We start from the raw sequence: 8208 nt of genomic DNA, 5'->3' as shown, positions 1-8208 counted from the left end.
AATGCAGATGTAGAAGCACGGTGGCTAGGAAAAAACTCCCTAGAAGGGTGGAACCAGGCTCAGAGGGGTGGCCAGTCAGAATTAGAATACTAGAATGGGAATGAAACGTAATTATGATGGGATAAAGATCAACCATTTTGGTTAGGGAGTTGGTCAACCATGGTATGACAGTGCTGTGATAAAATACTGTGTAAAATAATGAATTTGAAGAATGTAACTGCACTGTATGATTGTTAGTGCGCTAGCCAGACAGTTTTAGAGGAATGATTCCATAAATGTTTCCATTAACTGCCAATATGACATTACATTCAAACAATGCAGTCACTCCACAGCCATACACTGGCTGAAAACAATTGATGACAAGTTGTAAATGCAACAGCTTATTATATCATATATCACTCACAGCTTTAAAATAAAATGAAAATGTAGACATTTATGGTCTGTTTACATATACATTATCAATCAATAAAATGTATTTATAATGCCCTTTTTACATCAGCCAATGTCACAAAGTGCTGTACAGAAACCCAGCCTAAAACCCCAAACAGCAAGCAATGCAGATGTAGAAGCACATTACATGACCAAAAGTATGTGGACACCTGCTCGCCGAACATCTCATTCTAAAACCATGGGCATTAGTACGGAGTTCCTCCCACCTTTGCTGCTATAACAGCCTCCACCTCTTCTGGGAAGGCTTTCCACTCGGGGACCTGCTTACATTCAGGCACCAGAGCATTAATGACGTTGAGCACTGATGTTGGACGATTAGGCCTGGCTTACAGTCAGCGCTACAATTCATCCCAAAGGTGTTCGATGGGGTTGAGGTCAGGGCATTGTGCAGGCCAGTCAAGTTCTTCCACACCAATCTCGACAAACCATTTGTGTATGGACCTTGCTTCGTACACGGGGGCATTGTCATGCTAAAACAGGAAAGGGCCTTCCCCAAACTGTTGCCACAAAGTGGGATGCACAGAATTGTCTAGAATTTCATTATATGCTGTAGCGTTAAGATTTCCTTTCACTGGAACTAAGGGGCCTAGCCCGAAAAAAGAAAAACAGCCCCAGACCATTATTTCTCCTCCACCAAACTTCTCAGCTGGCACTATGCTTTGGGGCAGGTAGATTTCTCCTGGCATCCACCAAATCCAGAGTTGTCTGTCGGACTGCCAGATGGTGAAGCATGGTTCATCATTCCAGAGAACGAGTCCAATGGCGAAGAGCCTTACACCACTCCAGCCGATGCAAAAAATGTACGAGCATGCCAGGAGTCGAACCTAGAATCTTCTGATCCGTAGTCAGACGCGTTATCCATTGCGCCACAAGCCCAGTACTGGTATGTGGTGCCAAAATAGCTATTTTGTAATTCTTCAATTCCTGTTCAATGACTGTACATACGCAAAACGTATGATATGCATATGCAAAACGTATAATATGATACAAATTCTAGTTAGGTGGATAACGTTAGCCAGCGTTAGCTAGGTTAGGGATTAGGATTAAGGTTATAGAATTAAATTCAGGAGTTAGGTTAAAGGTTTACGGTTAAATTAGGGTATGTGCTGATAACCGGGCACCCCCATAACAATTCACCCCCCTCCTACTGAAATATGGGCAATGTTCTGAACGTTTAATCTCACTCAGTACAGCAGCCCGGGCCCCGATTTTGGGTTGGCAACTGTGTTGCCTGCGTGTGATGACTTAGCATTACATATGCCTCTCTTGGTGATAATGCATAGTTTTCCGCAGAGCATTTTTATTGGGATGAACTTTTTATTGGGATGAAAAGACATCACATCACGTGAGAATATCATTTTGTGATTTGGATGGGTGGTGCAAAAATAAAAGTAACGAGCTTGCCAGGAGTCGAACCTAGAATCTTCTGATCCGTAGTCAGACGCGTTATCCATTGCGCCACAAGCCCGCTGATGAAACTAATAGGCATACCAGCAATTTTTTAATTGGTCAATTCCAGGTAAACGATTTGTAGTGAAATTGTATGTGATTGGTTAGCATAAAGCTAGCAGCACGGTCAATCCAGCGTCTATAATAGCCATACAGTGTTTACTGTGATGCAGCTTCTGCAGAAATCAGGGAATTCATACTTCGTGGAGCACAGCAGAGCTGTTGTGAAGGGAGTTTGTATTTTTACAGGACGTACCGCCCCCACCTACCGTCAACCAATCATCTCATTGCGGAGCTTTATGGAGCCCTCAGCATTGTTACAAAATTTGGGAAGCTGTGTGGTACAGACAGAGCTCGATTTGCAACCTGGTTTCAGAGTATTTCGTATTATTCTGTACCTAAATCCGAAGATGTTCCATTGAGGAAGTACAGTTCCCGCTCAGCCCAGTCAAAACTGTTCGCTGCTCTGGCCCCCCAATGGTGGAACAAACTCCCTCACGACGCCAGGACAGCGGAGTCAATCACCACCTTTGAAACCCCACCTCTTTAAGGAATACCTAGGATAGGATAAAGTAATCCCTCTCACCCCCCCTCCCCCTGAAAAGATTTAGATGCACTACTGTTCCACTGGAGGTCATAAGGTGAATGCACCAATTTGTAAGTCGCTCTGGATAAGAGCGTCTGCTAAATGACTTAAATGTAAATGTAATATATGTTACATTTCGTATGGTATGTATTCATTTGTGCATGTCCAATAACACATTTGTATGATATATTATGAATTTGCTAAATGTACAACTTGTTTCAAATTTGCAAAACATGATGTGTTACGAATTCTAGCTAGCTGGCTAACATTAACATGGCTAGGGTTAGGGTTAATGTTAGAGTTGAGTTTAGGAGTTAGGTTAAAGGGTTAGGGTTAGCTAAACGGGTTAAATTTAGGGTTAGGGGGAGGATTAGCTAACATGCTTGTGTAACAGTACTCTTCTTGCGTTGTGTACAATCAGTCATCGACACGGAACTCCAACATGTAGCACCAGTCATGTAGATTTATTCTGATAGGAACGACACAAAATTGCACGTCATGTAATGCACGTCTCACCATCCAACTCTGCACTCACGCACGCTGGTTTGGTGCTTGTTCACTGGGTAGTTACCAAAATAATACAATTACAATATACAATATAATATCTTTAACAATGTACCTGATAGGAACGACACAAAATTGCACGTCTCACCATCCAACTCTGCACTCACGCACTGTACAAAATATATGAACCCCCCCACCAGACACAGTAAATTGCTAGCTAGTACTGGCGGGAATTCTTTCCAACAAAATGCACAACAAATATTCTCCAAAAACCGCTGCATCTTATGTGTGATGTTCGAATAACATTTACAAACCATTTGATAAAAATTGTACATTTATATCATCACTTGAGAGTATAAAAATCACTTTTGATGTACAGTGCTTGGCAACCAACAACTTACCGCTGGTTTGGTGCTTGTTCACTGGGACGATTCTAACTGGAACATCCCCCCTCATAAGCATGCTACGCAAACCAGCCAATAAGATGCCATGTTGAGTAGGTGAAGGCAAGACAAACCAAATACTCATTGGCTTAACAATAAAGTGGCAAGGGGAATCACCAATATAACCCTGTTACACTTATACTCCTCTGTAAACTGGTCATCTCTGTATACCCACTGGTTGATGCCTATTTATAAAAGCCTCTTAGGCCTCACTCCCCCCTATCTGAGATACCTACTGCAGCCCCCATCCACACCCGTTCTGCCTGTCACATTCTGTTAAATTAAAGATCCCTGGGTCGCTCGTCTTTTTTGTCCGCTGCTGCTAGCGACTGGAACGAGCTGCAACAAACACTCAAACTCGACAGTTTTATCTCAATCTCTTCATTCAAAGACTCAATCATTGACACTCTTACTGACATTTGTGGCTGCTTTGTGTGATGTATTGTTGTCTCTACCTTCTGGCCCTTTGTGCTTTTGTCTGTGGCCAATAATGTGTGTACCATGTTTTGTACTGCTACCATGCTGTGTTGTCATGGGTTGCTGGCTTGCTATGTTGTTGTCTTAGGTCTCTCTTTATGGAGTGTTGTGTTGTCTCTCTTGTCGTGATGTGTGTTTTGTCCTATAATTTATATTTTATTTTTAATTCCAGCCCCCATCCCCGCAGGAGACCTTTTGCCTTTTGGTAGGCCATCATTATAAATTAGAATTTGTTCTTAATAACTGACTTGCCTAGTTAATTAAATAAAGGTAAAATAAAAAGAAGTCTGGGCATTCCTACTTCTTGTGCTTCATGGTGCAGACCTGTTACGAAGATTTGTCAACGTGAGTTTGTATTTCAACAGGACCTCCCGTTCCCATCTGCTGTCAACCAATCATGTAAATACAGAGCAATATGGAGCCCTCCATTTGGGGTGGGCATCTGTGTTGTGTAATTAAATGTTGTGAATATCCTGCGTAATGATAACAAAGAGCTAACTTTACTTAACCTAACATTGGCCTCTGGCGATAACAATGGATATTTTCTGCAGATACTTTTTATTTGAATGCACTGAATAGACATAACATCATGTGAGAATATCGTTCTGTGATTTGGATGGATGGTGCAAAAAGGAAGTGAACGAGCTTGCCAGGAGTCGAACCTAGAATCTTCTGATCCGTAGTCAGACGCGTTATCCATTGCGCCACAAGCCCGCTTCTGATTTTAGGCCGCCATTGCTTCTTTATCATTGGTTGATTCCTGATAACGTCGTGCAATGTCATGGCGTAATTTCTTCGGAGGAGGACAACTATATGATTGGGTCTCACCCTGCTGTTAATATTCGGGGACTTCAAAGATTTTCCTAGATACATTTTTTGTCCTTTGGGTGGTGGACCATTCTTGATACACATGGGAAACTGTTGAGCGTGAAATTCCAAGCAGTGTTGCAGTTCTTCACACACAAACCGGTGTGCCTGGCACCTACTACTGTGCCATACCTGGTTCAAAGACACTTCACACTCTGAATGGCACACATACACAATCCATGTCTCGAGCCTTAAAAATAATTATTTAACCTGTCTCTTCCCCTTCATCTACATTGATTGAAGTGGACTTTACAAGTGACATCAATAAGGGATCATAGCTTTTCCCACTAGCACTAACTAGCACTGGGAAAATGTACTTGATACTATTGTGATGTGTTGTTGTCTCACCTACAGTAGCTATTTTAAGATGAATGCACTAACTGTAAGTCACTCTGGATAAGAGTGTCTGATAAATTACTAAAATGTAAATGTAAAATGGATTCACCTGGTCAGTCTATTTCAAGGAAAGAGCAATGTTTCATAATGTTGTGTACACTTTGTGTAGATTAAACTAAGCTTCATAAACTAGGTTTTTACACATTTGTGCACCTGCAAAATACATATTGTTGTCTTGTAGGCTTACCGACTGACATGCTGTCTTTTAGCATTCTCCAGACAAGCCTAAAGAGCACCTCTTCCTGGTAGCTGAGCTGTAATTACAGGTTGACAGACTGGGGTCATCTCCATGGCCCTCTGCTATGTCCTGAGACAGACTGGGGTCATCTCCATGGCCCTCTGCTAGGTTCTGAGACAGACTGGGGTCATCTCCATGGCCCTCTGCTAGGTTCTGAGACAGACTGGGGTCATCTCCATGGCCCTCTGCTATGTCCTGAGACAGACTGGGGTAATCTCCGTGGCCCTCTGCTATGTCCTGAGACAGACTGGGGTCATCTCCGTGGCCCTCTGCTATGTCCTGAGTGGACAGACAGACTGGGGTCATCTCCATGGCCCTCTGCTACAGTCCTGAGACAGACTGGGGTCATCTCCGTGGCCCTCTGCTATGTCCTGAGACAGACTGGGGTCATCTCCGTGGCCCTCTGCTATGTCCTGAGACAGACTGGGGTCATCTCCGTGGCCCTCTGCTATGTCCTGAGACAGACTGGGGTCATCTCCGTGGCCCTCTGCTATGTCCTGAGACAGACTGGGGTCATCTCCGTGGCCCTCTGCTAGGTTCTGAGACAGGAGTGAACAGGTTGACAGACTGGGGTCATCTCCATGGCCCTCTGCTATGTCCTGAGACAGACTGGGGTCATCTCCGTGGCCCTCTGCTATGTCCTGAGACAGGAGTGAACAGGTTGACAGACTGGGGTCATCTCCATGGCCCTCTGCTATGTCCTGAGACAGGAGTGAACAGGTTGACAGACTGGGGTCATCTCCATGGCCCTCTGCTAGGTTCTGAGACAGACTGGGGTCATCTCCATGGCCCTCTGCTAGGTTCTGAGACAGACTGGGGTCATCTCCATGGCCCTCTGCTAGGTTCTGAGACAGGAGTGAACAGGTTGACAGACTGGGGTCATCTCCGTGGCCCTCTGCTATGTCCTGAGACAGGAGTGAACAGGTTGACAGACTGGGGTCATCTCCGTGGCCCTCTGCTATGTCCTGAGACAGGAGTGAACAGGTTGACAGACTGGGGTCATCTCCATGGCCCTCTGCTAGGTTCTGAGACAGGAGTGAACAGGTTGACAGACTGGGGTCATCTCCGTGGCCCTCTGCTATGTCCTGAGACAGGAGTGAACAGGTTGACAGACTGGGGTCATCTCCATGGCCCTCTGCTATGTCCTGAGACAGGAGTGAACAGGTTGACAGACTGGGGTCATCTCCATGGCCCTCTGCTAGGTTCTGAGACAGGAGTGAACAGGTTGACAGACTGGGGTCATCTCCATGGCCCTCTGCTAGGTTCTGAGACAGGAGTGAACAGGTTGACAGACTGGGGTCATCTCCATGGCCCTCTGCTATGTCCTGAGACAGGAGTGACAGACTGGGGTCATCTCCATGGCCCTCTGGCAGGAGTGAACAGGTTGACAGACTGGGGTCATCTCCATGGCCCTCTGCTAGGTTCTGAGACAGGAGTGAACAGGTTGACAGACTGGGGTCATCTCCATGGCCCTCTGCTAGGTTCTGAGACAGACTGGGGTCATCTCCATGGCCCTCTGCTATGTCCTGAGACAGGAGTGAACAGGTTGACAGACTGGGGTCATCTCCATGGCCCTCTGCTAGGTTCTGAGACAGACTGGGGTCATCTCCATGGCCCTCTGCTAGGTTCTGAGACAGACTGGGGTCATCTCCATGGCCCTCTGCTAGGTTCTGAGACAGACTGGGGTCATCTCCATGGCCCTCTGCTATGTCCTGAGACAGGAGTGAACAGGTTGACAGACTGGGGTCATCTCCGTGGCCCTCTGCTATGTCCTGAGACAGGAGTGAACAGGTTGACAGACTGGGGTCATCTCCATGGCCCTCTGCTATGTCCTGAGACAGGAGTGAACAGGTTGACAGACTGGGGTCATCTCAGTGGCCCTCTGCTATGTCCTGAGACAGGAGTGAACAGGTTGACAGACTGGGGTCATCTCCATGGCCCTCTGCTATGTCCTGAGACAGGAGTGAACAGGTTGACAGACTGGGGTCATCTCCATGGCCCTCTGCTATGTCCTGAGACAGGAGTGAACAGGTTGACAGACTGGGGTCATCTCCGTGGCCCTCTGCTATGTCCTGAGACAGGAGGAGTGAACAGGTTGACAGACTGGGGTCATCTCCATGGCCCTCTGCTATGTCCTGAGACAGGAGTGAACAGGTTGACAGACTGGGGTCATCTCCATGGCCCTCTGCTAGGTTCTGAGACAGACTGGGGTCATCTCCATGGCCCTCTGCTAGGTTCTGAGACAGACTGGGGTCATCTCCATGGCCCTCTGCTATGTCCTGAGACAGGAGTGAACAGGTTGACAGACTGGGGTCATCTCCATGGCCCTCTGCTAGGTCCTGAGACAGGAGTGAACAGGTTGACAGACTGGGGTCATCTCCGTGGCCCTCTGCTATGTCCTGAGACAGACTGGGGTCAACAGGTTGACAGACTGGGGTCATCTCCTTGGCCCTCTCCTATGTCCTGAGACAGGAGTGAACAGGTTGACAGACTGGGGTCATCTCCATGGCCCTCTGCTATGTCCTGAGACAGGAGTGAACAGGTTGACAGACTGGGGTCATCTCCGTGGCCCTCTGCTATGTCCTGAGACAGGAGTGAACAGGTTGACAGACTGGGGTCATCTCCATGGCCCTCTGCTATGTCCTGAGACAGGAGTGAACAGGTTGACAGACTGGGGTCATCTCCATGGCCCTCTGCTAGGTTCTGAGACAGACTGGGGTCATCTCCATGGCCCTCTGCTAGGTTCTGAGACAGACTGGGGTCATCTCCATGGCCCTCTGCTATGTCCTGAGACAGGA

General features: G+C 46.8%; 3 non-coding genes across 3 annotated transcripts; all 3 read right to left on the bottom strand.

Moving 5' to 3' along the window:
- Positions 1-1253: 1253 nt before the first annotated feature.
- Positions 1254-1326, bottom strand: trnar-acg (transfer RNA arginine (anticodon ACG)). The gene has a single exon. It is a non-coding gene; the product is annotated as a tRNA-Arg (tRNA).
- A 519-nt stretch (positions 1327-1845) lies between these two features.
- Positions 1846-1918, bottom strand: trnar-acg (transfer RNA arginine (anticodon ACG)). The gene has a single exon. It is a non-coding gene; the product is annotated as a tRNA-Arg (tRNA).
- A 2632-nt stretch (positions 1919-4550) lies between these two features.
- Positions 4551-4623, bottom strand: trnar-acg (transfer RNA arginine (anticodon ACG)). Its single transcript has one exon. It is a non-coding gene; the product is annotated as a tRNA-Arg (tRNA).
- Positions 4624-8208: the final 3585 nt, after the last annotated feature.

This window comes from Oncorhynchus nerka, linkage group LG28 (genome assembly GCF_034236695.1).
Source record: "Oncorhynchus nerka isolate Pitt River linkage group LG28, Oner_Uvic_2.0, whole genome shotgun sequence".
In the NCBI taxonomy this organism is placed as follows: Eukaryota; Metazoa; Chordata; class Actinopteri; order Salmoniformes; family Salmonidae; genus Oncorhynchus; species Oncorhynchus nerka.
This window is presented reverse-complemented; position numbering and strand designations above follow the sequence as displayed.